The sequence below is a fragment of the Muntiacus reevesi genome, chromosome 2 (assembly GCF_963930625.1).
Source record: "Muntiacus reevesi chromosome 2, mMunRee1.1, whole genome shotgun sequence".
NCBI lineage: Eukaryota > Metazoa > Chordata > Mammalia > Artiodactyla > Cervidae > Muntiacus > Muntiacus reevesi.
This window is the reverse complement of record NC_089250.1, coordinates 278,263,612-278,278,213: the sequence shown is the minus strand read 5'-3', so window position 1 is coordinate 278,278,213 and position 14,602 is coordinate 278,263,612. Positions and strand designations below refer to the sequence as shown.

Sequence of the window (14,602 nt, the reverse complement as noted above, 5' to 3'; positions counted from 1 at the left end):
GATGGAACCATGTCCCCTGCACTGGCAAGCGGATTCTTAACCCCTGGACCACCAGGGAAGTCCTACTGCTCCTATAAAGTTGTACATTCATGGCCTCTGTCTGGGACAATGTGCATAAAGGTTTTAATATATTGAATGATTATTCACTATGCGGACATTGCACAACACACACACAGAGACAGTTTGGACCTACTATGTGCCATTCCTCAACTAGGTAATGAAGATACAAAGAGAATCACTAACACTTCAGGTTTTGATATCTGAAACCCACGACTCATCCCCAGACTTGTGGCTGAACTGGTGAAAGCATTCAGCTCTGAGCCGTCCAGTGTGGAAGCACCAGTCCCAGGGTGCCAATGAGCTCCTGACAGGGGCTCATCTGGACTGAGAGGGGCTAGGGTGTCACACACACACTGGATCTGCCTTCTGTACTGAGGTGCTCCTATGTTGGGTGCATATATATTTACAATTGTTACATCTTCGTGGATTGATCCTTCAGTCAATATGTAGTGCTATTGTCTCCTGTAACAATCTTTATGTTCACGTCAATTTTGTCTGAATAAGTATTTCTCTGACTTTGTTTTGATTTCTGTGGAATAACCTTTTCCATTCCATCACTTTCATCCTATGTGTGTCTCTAGATGGAAAGTGTTTTGTAAATAGTAGGTATATGGGTCTGTTTACCTAATCAGCCTGTCTGTGTCCTTTGGTTGGAGCATTTCAATTCTGACATATTATTTGAAACAGTCATAATAATTCTAAGGAGGATATAAGAAAAGTTGGAAACTCGTATGTAATGGGTACAGCAATAAATACAATTAATTATACATTAACACTACTAAGTTCTATAATGGAATATTAAAAGTGCCACATTTTCCCAGAAAAACATATTATGACAAAGCAACACAGAAAACAGCGATTAGGATAAAATATAAAACTAAGGCTCAATATTCTGTGTTTCGGTGACGAAGACTAAACGTTTAAGTGAAAAATATGGAAAGGGAAGCTTCTCTTCCCTCCATCATGACTTCATCTGTCTCATCAATCAAATTTACTGATGGTCAACCATGACCAACCTAGACAGCATATTAAAAAGCAGAGATATAACTTTGCCGACAAAAGTTCATCCAGTCAAAGCTATGGTTTTTCCGGTAGTCAGGTATGGATGTGAGATTTGGACTATAAAGAAAGCTGAGCACCGAAGAATTGATGCTTTTGAACTGTGGTGCTAAAGAAGATTCTTGAGAGTCCCTCGGACTGCAAGGAGATCAAACCAGTCCATCCTAAAGGAAATCAGTCCTGAATAGTCATTGGAAAGACTGATGCTGAAGCTGAAACTCCAATACTTTGACCACCTGATACAGAGAACTGACTCACTGGAAAAGATTTTGAAGCTGGGAAAGATTGAAGGCAGGAGGAAAAGGGCACAAGAGAGGATGAGATGGTTGGATGGCATCACTGACTCAATGGATATGAGTTTCAGCAAACTCCGGGAGTTGGTGATGGACAGGGAAGCCTGGCGTGCTGCAGTCCATAGGGTCATAAAGAGTTGGACATGACTGAGCGACTGAACTGAATCATGTAAAGAAAATCCAATGTGAAAAATGATACAACCCATTGAATAACATTGATTTTTGTGTAACACTACAGCACATCAGAGAAATATGAGTGAAAAACAACAACACAAAAACATAACACCTTCTCCATTTCCCAGGATTCTTATCCTCACCTACAAAATAAAACCTCCACCCCCTCTGGAGTAACATAATGTAGAGCAATACTGGATTATGTGTAAGCGTATATCGGTTATGAGCTACACCACAGGGAGATAAACTTTGTGAAAACACTTCAGACGTTCCTGAAGAAAGGAGGTTTCTTTCAGGCAGCTGCACTGGCCAAGGGGAAAACTGGTTTCCTCAGTAATGGCTGGAATCTTTTTCAAGTTGATAATCTCATGGATTCACTTTCAGACCTCCCAAGGCAGCAAAAGCACTTATCTATTTGACCTTCAAAGTTGTTTGGATTTCAGGTAAAAATTTGTATTGAGCACAAACATCAATGGTACCAACTTCTAATTATAAAATAAATTAGTCATGGGTATATAAACATACAGCATGGAGACAGTAGTTAACAATACTGTACTGCATAATAAAAAGTGGTAAGAGAGTCAACCTTCAAAGTTCTTGTCACAAGAAAATTTTTGTAGTACGTAAGAGGTGGAAATGGAGACAGATTTTATTTTTTGGGCTCCAAAGGCACTGCGGACGGTGATTGCAACCAGGAAATTAAAATACGCTTGCTCCTTGGATGAAAAGCTATGACAAATCTAGACAGTGTATTAAAAAGCAGAGAACATCACTTTGCCAACAAAGGTCCATATAATCAAAGCTATGGTTTTTCCAGTAGTCATATATGGATGTGAGAGTTCGACCGTAATGAAGGCTGAGTGCTGAAGAACTGATGCCTTCAAACTGTGGTGCTGGAGAAGCCTCTTGAGAGTCTCTTCGACAGCAAGGAGATGAAACCCGTCAATCCTAAAGGAAATCAACCCTGAATAGTCATTGGAAGGACTGATGCTGTAGTTCAAACGCTTTGACCACCCGATTTGAAGAACTGACTCACTGGAAAAGACCCTGATGCTGACAGAGACTGAGGGCAGGAGGAGAAGAGGGCAACAGAAGATGAGATGACTAGATGCCATCACCAACTCAATGGACATGTGTTTGAGCAAACTCCAGGAGATGGTAAAGGACAGGGAAGCCTGGTATGCTGCAGTTCACGTGATTGTGAAGAATCGGACATGACAACGTTGACAACAATGTGGAGGTAGATAGATATGAACTGGATATTCACTAGATATTAACTAGACTTATTTGACTGATCATCTGTAACATATACAAATATTCAATCATAATCTTGTAAGACCTGAAGTGATATAATGTCACATTAATTATGCTTCAGTAAAAGTGGGTATAAAATATAATTACAGAAGAAAGGAATTGGCTATTATTGAAGCTGTCTACTACGTATCTAAGGGGCTTTCCAGGGACACAGTGGTAGACCCCGCCTGCCAATGCAGGGGATGAAGGAGACATGGGTAGAGCCCTGGTTTAGGGAAATCCCCCAGAGGAGAAAATGGCAACCTGCTCCAATATTCTTGCCTAGAAAATTCTAGGGACAGAGGAGCCTGGGGTTGCAAAGGGTCAGATGAGACTGAGAGATTGAACATGGATGCATTACATATTTAGCTATTTAACCATTTTTTCTAACAATTCAAGAGTAGATCCTAGGAGTTCTAGGATCCCTCAGGAGCAACAGGAAGGGGGAAACAGTGGGAAAACATGCAGCCAAGACACTAGAGGTCTGTATAAACCATAGACAAGCTCTAAAAAGGCAGTGATATATAAAAAAAAAAAGATAGAATTCAGCACATAGAAGATGACAACGGTGAGCACCAGCATCAGGATGGTGTGGGCGGCTCTGGTCTCCGGGGGGCATCTGTGGTGCCCAGTGCGGGTGTGAATATACTGCATCCTCTGGTGGTGTCTGTGCAGGAGAAGCACCATGGAGCCACTGAGTAAGGAGCTGTGGGTGAGCAGAACCACTTCCCTTGATTGTCAGTTCATTTCTTGCGTTCTCTGGACCAGTAATCAAAGGAACACAGATATTCATTAAGAGACTGAGCATCCAGCAGATGCAATGGGAAGGACCAGTGACCCTGGGGGCCCTTCCTCTGAGCATCACCCACTCCGCTCTCCTGGGGGTGAGAGTGAAGGACTGACAGGTGCTCAGGACACAGGTGGAGCACCGGGCGGTGCCACGAGCCACTCTCTGTATGTAATAAACAAACTCACACCCAAGACTGTTCAGAGGGTTTCTCAAAACAAAAACTGCCATTATAAGGGGAATCCCAGAGAAGAGAATGATTAGGAGACTGGCCAGGGCCAAGTGTGTGAGAATCATGTGTGTGCGTCTCTTTTTCCAGCCAAACAAGATTGAAGAGCTGCTGTGGAAGAAAAGGATGACATCACCCAGAGACCCAACCACCACCTGTAACAGAGAAATGGTTTTCAGAACCACCTCCCCTGGGTTTCTCAGGGCATCTCTGTGAACAGACATGGAGAGGATATCAGTGTCCTGGAGGTAAAAGGAGGCTGTGCAGGTGATGACATCAGCAGTTGTCCTACAGAACCAACATTGGGAAAGAATTCTTGATCTTTTCCTCTCCTGAGAAGGGAGACACTGTCATACTCCCCATGTGGGGCTCAACCTGTAGGACACATGCATGACATCAGTTATACTTTTCACTATTAGTATATTTATTTCTACTATTTGGCATATTCTTATTCTCCACCAGCATGTAAGTTCCATGAAGTTAAGAACTACATCTGGACTTCCCTGGGGTCCAGGGGTTAAGAAACTGGCTTGCAATGCAAGGACAGAGGATCAAACACGTATCAGGGAACCAAGGTTCCACATACCGAGGAGCAAGTAAGCCTGCATGCTGCACCTAAGACCCAAGGCAGCCAAATAGATAAATACATATTTTTTTAAAATGACCACATTTATCTTTGTTTACCAACATGGTCGATGCATAATAGATACTACAAAATATGTACTGTGTATATGACTATGTGACCGGAGACAGAAAAGCAGATACACTAAACCTCTTAGAGACATTGCTGCCTATTTTAAGAATTCAGTAAGAAAAAAATAGCAAATTGCAAAAGTATTGGTGAACTTATAAGACTGCCCAGCTGATTTTAATATAGTTTCAAGACAGTCAGTTATCCACACTTAAAAATCATATTTCTTCAGAACTAGAATGCACAGTGTAACTTAAAAAATCAGTTGTGGACCTCCACTTTCTAGTTCCTCATGTAAGGAGCTTGGGAGTCACCTCTCTGTCCTAACAAGGAGAACACCAAATAGACTGAAAATTCTTGAATCAGTGAGAGAGGGGAGAGACAGGGGACATCACTGCCTCCACAAGGGAAGGGACAGCAGGTGAAGAGAAGAAACCAAGATTATATTGGAGCAGAGATTCATAAGCAGAAACCCCTCTGGAACAAGCCCTGGATAGGAAATCCTGCATCATAATCTATGGATTGATGGGGACTTGGTATGTAGGAATTCGACAGAATCTCCAGGAGGACCACTCATCCCACAGTTCTGTGAGTCTGGTGATATTTCCCTCAGTTAATATCAGCGAAATCCACCAGATCATTTGGCGTTCTATATCTGCAGTGACTAAACATGCACACAATCCAATGGAAGCAGCAATAATTAATGCGACGCTGAATCAGCAGAGGAGTGTGTAACTCACCTCACCCCAGGTCAGCACAGAAGTCAGGGCTGGTCTGTGCAGGCCTCCTAAGAGAACGAGAAAGTCCTGCTAAGAGAGTTCGTCATGTGTCCAGGACCATGGACAGAGGAGTTGGGACCTCGGCCGTGGACAGAGGGACACAGGAAACTGGGGAAGGTGGAGCAGGTTGCGTCCAGTGCAGAATCACTATGACTTTTCTCACAGATTGCCTCTGATGGCACTCAGTCTTAGCCACGACGACCACCTGGGGTCCTTGTCAATACTGGCTTTACAATGTCTGAACTACTACAAGAAAACATCACCCACTCAGAGGATTATAAACAGCAGAAATTTACTGCTTACAGTTCTGGAGGTTAGAAGTCCAAGATCAAGGCTGCAGCATGGTCCCCGTCCAGGGAGAGCTGTGCTATTGATTCGTGACTGGTGCCTCTTACTGTGTCCTCAGGTGATGGAAAGAGTCATGGAGCTCTCTGAGGTCTCTTTGATAAGGGCACTTAAATAGTTCATGAGGTCTCCACCTGCCCAAAGGCCCACATCCTAACACCATCATGTTTGGGGTTATGATATCAATATATGAATTTGGGGACAGAAATACTCAATCCCATGGTTCCAGGTACATTTCACTGTATTTGAAAATATTAAATTCAGCACTGAATTATTACAGGCAGTATTATTCTAATCCTATCACCAATTTAAAAAAAATATTTTATTTTGTATTGAGGTATAGCCGATTGACCAGGCTATGATGGTTTCAGCTGAACAGTGAAGGGCCTCAGCTATACATATACAGGTATCCATTCTCCACCAAACTCCCCTCCCATCCTGGCTGCCAGATCAAATTGAGCAGAGTTCACTGTGCTATACAGGAGATCATTTGTTGGTTTTCCATTTTAGTACTTCCAATTCTTTAAAAAGGGCATACATTGCTTATTTTCTAGCATTTGCACAGTTTTCACAGAGTTGAACATTCATTAGATTCATCTCACTACAAAGTCTTTTTTCCTTTCTCCTTCTGCTCCAGAATAAAGTAGGGGGGGCATTTTCCCATTCAATCAGAGAGACATAAATATGAGCAATATCTATACACACAACTTAAAAACACCCAGAACTCTGACAGAATGTCTTAGCAGAAATTATAGCCCACAGTCTAATTTGTTAGGTCCTGAGAAGTCACTAGACCCCTTTACACATGGTTGAGAAGCTCAGTGGCTCTGGTCATGCAAACTTGACACAGATTCCACAGTGACTCCCTTCCCTTTCCCTCATTGTCAGGGAACCCAGGGCATGGGGATTGGCAGTGAACTCAGCACCTTGGTCCCACTCAGATACACTGTTGTTGAATTATTACACCATCCAAGACCTGGAAATAATCTAAGTGCCCACTGATAAATAAATAGATAAAGAAGCTGTGGTGTATTATACAATGGGCTGTTTCTCATTGGAGGATAGTTGTGTTATAATGGTGTAACACATGTTTTTATTGGAGTATAGTTGTGTTGCACTGTGTGCTTTACAATATTATTTGGTTTCTGCTGTACAGCAAAATGATTCACTTATATGTATACTTAGCCCCTCTTTTCTTCACCTTTAGGTCACCACTGAGCATTGAGTAGAGTTCCCTGTGCTATACAGTAGGTTCTCATTAGTTATCTATTTTACACATCGTAGTGTACACATGTCAAACTAATAGTATTACTCACAAGTACTGAATCATTATATTACCCATGAAACTGACATAATGTTATATCAGTTATATTCCAATTTTACGAACTGCAAAAACAAAAGTTGGACACTATCTTATACAAAAATGATCTGAACTGGATCACCAGCAAAGTCCCGCAAACAAGTCTTAACAGATTTAAGACTGAAATCCCAAGAAGTATCTTTTCTAACATCCATGATATGAAACTGCTGCTGCTAAGTTGCTTCAAACTAGATGCCGATAACTGCAGGAAAATCGGAAAATTCACAGATATGTGGAGATGAACAACCACCTCTAGAGCAAACAGTGGTCTAAGAAAAATCCAAAAGGAAATAAAAGACCTTGAGACAAGAGTGAGTGGAAACATAGCAAACAGAAGGTTATAGGATTCAGCACAAGTTGCTCCAAGAGGGATGTTTTCACAACAGAAGCCTACATTAAGAACAAAGATTCTAGTAATCAAGCTAACTTTTTACCACAAGGATCAATAGCAACCAAAAAACCACCAAAATACCACCACCAGCCCCTCCCCCGCCCCCCAAAACCAAACCCAAAACAAAGGAAAAGTTAATGGATACAAGGAAATAAAAAAGAACAGAGTGAAAATAAATAAAATAAAGACCAGAAAAACAATAGAAAATACCAAGGAAACCACGAGCTGGCATTTGTAAAGATGAACATTCCCCTTGTCACTGAGCACCGGCAGGAACGTGAGGAGGGAACAGCGACGTCGGACACCTAAGGCGTTTCGAACCCCACGGCCGCCCTCGCTCCTATTCCCACCAGAGTGGCATTCCTTCCCCTCAAAGCAGGACACCCGTCCTGGACTCACCTCCCAGCTCCTAGTCGCCCCTCTTCCTAGAGCCCCTCTTCCCGCCACTTCAACAGTCTCGTCCTTCAGGCTCAGCCTCTTGGCTCCACCTGCTCAGAATCACCTCAGGAGCCCCCTCAGTCACCATGACTGACTCTCTCTCTTCACCTCAAGATGAAATTTATACCTTTTTTGTTCATTTCCTCCTTTCTGCTCTCTCTTCCTGATAAATCGAGAACTCTCAGAAACAAGAAATACTCTCCAGGCAAAAGTAGCGGCCGCCCGTCTAGCACCGAGGCTCCTGGCCTGCCTCGCCCTCAGCAGTAGTTCGTCCCGCTGGAGCTGCTATCTCCAGGCACCACCTCTGATCTCGCGAGAGTTCACCGTAACGAGGACCTAGACACCTACCCCTGCCCTCGCGACATTTCCTAGACTCTTACCGCTGCTCTCGCGACAGCTCCTGGAAAGAGGACCTGGACACGTGCTCCAACTCTCGCGACAGTTCCAGAGGCACAGGCCTGTTCAGATACCTCTGATCTCGCGGTAGCTCCTGCGGCTAGGAGATGGACGTGTTCCCCTGATCTCTGGGCAGCCCCTGAGGAAAGGCCCCGGAAAGGTGAGTGGACTGTGAGTCCTGCCCTGCATGACTCTACGGCGACTTCTACCTGCGCTGTGCCCTGTCTAGCCTCCATCAGGCTGCGGTGGCCCATCCTGGGGGTGCCCTAAGCCTGGCCCTCCTAATGCGGCTGCTCCATGAATCCGATGGAACTGTATCCGCAGACGCTCTGACATGAATCTCAGGCACAGTAACTCCTCATAGGATCCTCCGAAACCCCCCCTCATGTCTCCCTACACCACGGCTCCCAGTGACTCCTGTTCATGCCGGTCCCCTCATCCTCTTGCACCTCTCCTCCCACACACATGGCCCATGACCTTCCTGTGAGGCTGGGTATTTACTGGAGCTTGGGAGATGTGGTCAAACCTACCGGATGTACATATCCTGGGAGACACAGAAATCAGCCTCACAGGTGAGGTGCCTCCCTTACATCCACAGTCACGGTCAGAAGGACACACCTGCCCCCACACAGTCCATGACCCCCAGCCCCACACGGTCACACACGGGGGCACCACCACAGCCAGAGTCAGAAACGAACTCACAGCAGCTGCTGGCAGGGCTCTTCTTTCATGAAACACCATTAAAGGCAGTTCTGTCTCTCTTTTGCTCCTGAGCACTTCTTGCTACACTAGCTTTCTCGTATCGTTTGGTTTTTTCTTTAACTTCTGTCAGTAAAAATGCTTACAATACAGTGGAAGCAGCAGGAGTTAATTCTGTTGTGTTGACAGGAATGTGTAACTCATCCCCTGTGAGCCCTGAAATCAGAGGGGGTGTGTAGCCCAGTGCTGAGGGAATGCTGAGAATGAGTTGCTTACAGGCATCGTCATGAGCTGTGGGCAACGGGACTAAAGGAGCCTGGAATAAGGTCCCGGGTGGAGATACACTGAGAAAGGGGGCAGAGGGACTCCTTCCCCTGCAAGCATAGATCTGTGAGGTCTGCTACAACGAGCGGAGTCCTTGTTAACAACAGGGAGGAGCTCAGTGACTGGATCATCCAAGGCTTGGCACACATTCCAGAGACCCCACCCCTCCTCTCTCATCCTTAGAGACTCCAGGGCACAGGGATCTGTGGTGGACCACCCGCCTCTGCTCCCTGCCTGAGATGCCCCCGGGCACACAGCCACCCTCCGCCCAGCAGGTCATGGATGTGGATGCTCAGGTGTTGCCCCTGTCCCGCCCAGTGTGAGTTAAGTCTTAAGTCCCTCTCCTGCTGGAGGCAGCGTCTCTCTCTCCCAGTCTTTGCCCTGAGATTGAACAGAAGGAAGCACTCACCTGTCTGGTCTTTGCTTCAGAGCTCTGTGCAGGGACGTGTCACTCAGGATGAGCCCCGAGCACCTGAGGTCGTGGTTACAAGGACGGTATTTCTAGCCTTGGTCTCTCCGCAGAGATTCCATTATCATGTCACCTGCTGTGTGGGTGACACTGACTGCATGGGGAGTCCGGGGCGTTTCCAGTGAGGAGTAAATTTTATCCCCAGTGTAAATCATCATTTTCCTCCTTTGGTGAGTAAGGACACCTTTTGGCAGTCAGTGAAAAGATCCGAATGGGCAGCCAAATAGCTGGCAGAAAACTTTTTCTGAATTCCCTGTGGAAAACGGTAGTTCAGAATCAAAGTTGTCATCAGGTACTATATTATCGCTTGAAGGTGCATCGAGCTTTTTTTTCTTTTACCACACTTCCAATTGGGCTTATTCCTCAAGGTATTTTCTTTATATGTAGGCAGGTGTTTACCAATTCTGTTTTGGTCACAGTGTCTTTGAGATTTAGTTCACATACCATATAACTCACCCGTTTAAAGTGTCCCACTCAGAGATCTTACTTTATTCAGAGAGCAGTCTTTGTTGCTGTTGTTTAGTCTCTACGTCTTGTTGGACTCTTTGCCACCCCACTGGCTGTAACCCTCCAGGCCTTTCTGTCCATGGGATTTCCCAGACAAGAATCCTGGAGTGGGTTGCCATTTCCTTCTCCAGGGGATCTTCCCCACCCAGGAATAAATCCATGTCTCCTACTTTAGCAGGTGGATTCCTTACCACTGTGCCGCCCAGGAAGCCTGCTGTGGTCTTTACCACACTCATTTTAGGAAATTTTCATCAACCTGGAAAGCAGCCCAAATCCTTTATTTTCTTCTTTTTTCAGATTCTTACAATTAAACTATATATTTTATATTGGACTATAGCCAATTCACAATGTTGTGACTCTTCTGGGTGGACAGGAAAGGAACTCAGCCGTACATGAATATGTATCCCTTCTCCTCCAAACTCCCCTCCCATTCAGCCTCCCACATAACACTCAATGCATTTTCATGTCTCAAAAATAATGAGCGTCATCACTGGAATCCCGAGTCTATTATTCTTATGACTTTATTTAAGAAATTTTGGGTGCCCTCCTTGGAGGCCCAGTGGTTAGGACTCCACACTTCTAATGCAGAGGGTGCAGTTTTGATCCCTGATTGGGGAACCAAGTTCCTACATGTCAAACAGCCGAAAGAAATTTTTTTCTGGTATAAAAAGTATTTATTACTCTCATGTACAGAAAGCTCAGTAGTGTACATTTAGCCCAGTTTGGTGGCCTGTTCTTTGACCATCGCCTTTTCTACCTTGGCAACGGGAGCCTCTGATTTGGGAGCCAGGACACGGCCTCCCCAGTGATGGTGGGTCTCATGGTATCTGTTGTTGTAATAGGTGCTGGCAGCTTCCACCAGCTCAGCCGAAGCGGCCTTGTCATCCAAGCTGGCTTGTGTAAAGGCACCGGTAGTGCAGGTCTTCTTGTGCACTAGACGCCCTGGCCTGGCCTTCCCTTGGACCGCCATCTCTTTTTATTATTAATATTTTTTAAATTTTTTAATTGGAGGATAATTGCTTAAAAATGTTGTGTTGGTTTCTGCCATATGACAAGGTGAATCAGCTGTATGTCTATATACATCCCGTCTGTCTGGAGCCTCCCTGCCCACCCCACCCGCCCCTCTAGGTCCTCAGACAGCGCCGAGTTGACTTCCCTGTGTATGTAGCAGCTTCCCACTAGCTGTCTGTTTTACGCAGGGTGTTGTGTGTATTTCAGGGCTGCCCTTTCATTTCATCCCATGCTCGCCTTCCCCCCGCTGTGTCCGTGAGTCTGTTCTCTACCTCTGCGTCTCTATGCCTTCCTGGCAAATAGGTTCATATGCCATTTTTCTCCATTCCATATATGTGCGTTAATATATGATATTTGTTGTTCTCTTTCTGATTTACTTCACTCTGTATAACAAGTTCTAGGTTCATCCACCTCAGTTCAACTGACTCACCTTAGAGACCCCCATTTTTTTCCATTTATTTTTATTAGTTGGAGGCTCATTACTTTACAGTATTGTAGTGGTTTTTGCCATACATTGACATGAATTCAACCACGGATTTACATGTATTCCCCATCCCGAGCCCCCCTCCCACCTCCCTCTCCACCCAATCCCTCTGGGTCTTCCCAGTGCACCAGCCCCGAGCACTTGTAGAGACCCCCATTCTTACTGTACCCGACAAGCAGGAGGGCCACCAGTTCTGTGCCACATAGTAGGTTACCTGGTTTATATATAGTAGTGTGAAAAATGAAGTAGAGTTGAAGTTACTTGTATTCAATTATTTTAAAGATAAAAATAATTCATAGGCAGTTAATTCCTTATTGTTTAAGAGGAGGTAGTCTATCACTAAATATACTTGTATTGATCACATTTTATTACCTTTTATACACTTTAATAGGAAAAATAAGAAGTAAAATTATGATATTTTTAGATACATAGATATTGAAACAATCCACTCATAGTAGAACTAACTCCTTAAAAGTTAAAGGGAATTCTTCACCCAGAAGACAAATTGTACCTAAGGAAAAAACACTTACAAAAAAGAACTACAAGCATTGGAAAAGGCAATCATATTGACACATGCATAAACTCTACTTTCTCTTCATTTCTTATTTTGTATAAGGCACAACTATCTCATGACAGCTAAAACCATAGCATTACTTGTCAGTAATAATGTATATAGGTACACTATTTGGGGATCCTTACATGATGACCAAACTATCACTGAAAGATAGTTATACTTTAACACCTTAAATTTTAAAATGGAACTTTATAAATAACACACTAACAGGAAGGCAAAAAAAAAAAGGAAAAAAATTGGACAAATAGAAACAAATCTCAACATTTACAAAATGCAATCGTGAAAACTATATATTCAAGTGACAAATAAAAAAGGCAGATACTAGTCTTTCCTTCAGCTCACACCATCCATCTAATCGACTAAATTTATTGAGGGTCTACCATGTAAACCATCCAGGTTTAAAGGAGAAGCAAGCCGTTGAACAGCACTGATTTTCTGTGTAACACTACAGTATATTGGAGAAATAGAAGTGAAATAAAGTTACATGGTAATATAGAAAAACATATTCTCCATTTTCATGTGTGTTACCTTTATCTCAGAAATGAAATCTCCACCCACACAAGAATCATATTTATGGAGATCAATATTGCATTATGTGCCAGTGTGTGTCCAGTATTAGCTGCAACACACAGGGATAAAATTTGGTAAGACTCTTGAAATGTTCACAAAGAAAGATTTTCTTCAGACAGCTGCGTTGGTCAATGGTGAAATGGTTTCCTTAGTAATGGTTTGTACATTTCTCAAGCTGATAATTCATGGATTGACTTTCAGATCTCCTAAGGCATCTCTGGAATTAAATGAACCTTCTCAGCTCATTGGAAATTATGTAGAAATTTGGTGTTGAGTACAGGCATCAAAAGGTATCAACTTCTAGTTATAAAATAAGCAAGTCAAGGGGATGTGATGAAACACATGGTGAATATAATCAGTTATATTTCATTGCATATGTCACTTCAGTCATGTCTAACTCTTTGTGACCCTGTGGACCATAGCCTACCAGGCTCCTCTGTCCTTCTAATTCTTCAGGCAAGAATACCGGACTGGGTTTCTGTGCCCTCTTCCAGGGGATATTCCTGACCCAGGGATTGATCCCACGTCTCCTGCATTGGCAGGTGGGTTCTTTACCCATAGCACCACCTGGGGAGCCCGGCATGTGTGAGAGTCAAACACTACAAAAAACTAAGAACATGGCATCTGGTTTCATCACTTCATGGCAAATAGAAGGGGAAAAGTGGAAACAGTGACAGATTTTATTTTCTTGGGCTCTGAAATCACTGTGGATGGTGACTGCAGCCATGAAATGAAAAGACTGGATGAAAAGCTATGACAAGTCTAGAGAGTATATTAAAAAGCAGACACATCACTTTGCTCACAAAGGTTCAGATAGTGAAAACTATGGTTTTTCCAGTGGTCATGTATGGATGTGAGAGTTAGACCAAAAAGAAGGCTGAGGGATGAAGAATTGATGCTTTTGAACTGTGGTGTTGGAGAAGACCCTTGAGAGTCCCTTGAACTGCAAGGGGATCTAATTATTCAATCCTAAAGGAAATCAACCCTGAGTATTCATTGGGAGGACTGATATTGAAGCTGAAGCTCCAATACTTTGGTACCTGATGCAAGGAGCCAACTCACTGGAAAAGACCTTGATGCTGGGAAAGACTGAAGGCAAACGAGAAGGAGTGATGGAGAATGCAATGGTTTAATAGCATCGCACTCAATGGACATTGGGCAAACTCTGGGAGATAGTGAAGGAGAGGGGAGCCAGGTGTGCTGCAGGCCATGGGGTTGCAAAGAGTTGGATACAACTTAGTGACTGAAGAACAGCAAGAGAGTCAACCTTCAAAGTTCTCATCACAGGGACTTCCCTGGTGGTTAGGATCTTCCACTGCAGGGGGTGCTGATTTGATCCTTGGTTTTGGAACTAAGATCCCACGTGCCCCACAGCCAAATAATAACAAAAACTAACTGAATAACATCAGTAAGCATGGCAAAGTTCATATCACAAGAAAGAAATTTGTATCGTCTGTGAAGGTGCAGGGATCATGACTAGACTTACTATGATCATTCTGCAACATAAACAAGTGCCCATTTATTGTGTTGTCTATCTGAAACTAATGCAAGGTTAGGTGTTAATCATACCTCAAAAAAGTGGATACTGAGTACTTACAGAATAATTATGGTTATTATTATTGAAGGTGTCTACTAGATATTTAGCACTTTAACCATACATTCTAACAAG

The 14,602-nt window shown here is 43.6% G+C and overlaps 1 pseudogene; it reads right to left on the bottom strand.

Moving 5' to 3' along the window:
* Positions 1–3,273: 3,273 nt before the first annotated feature.
* On the bottom strand, positions 3,274–4,119 carry LOC136158977 (vomeronasal type-1 receptor 3-like; annotated as a pseudogene).
* Positions 4,120–14,602: the final 10,483 nt, after the last annotated feature.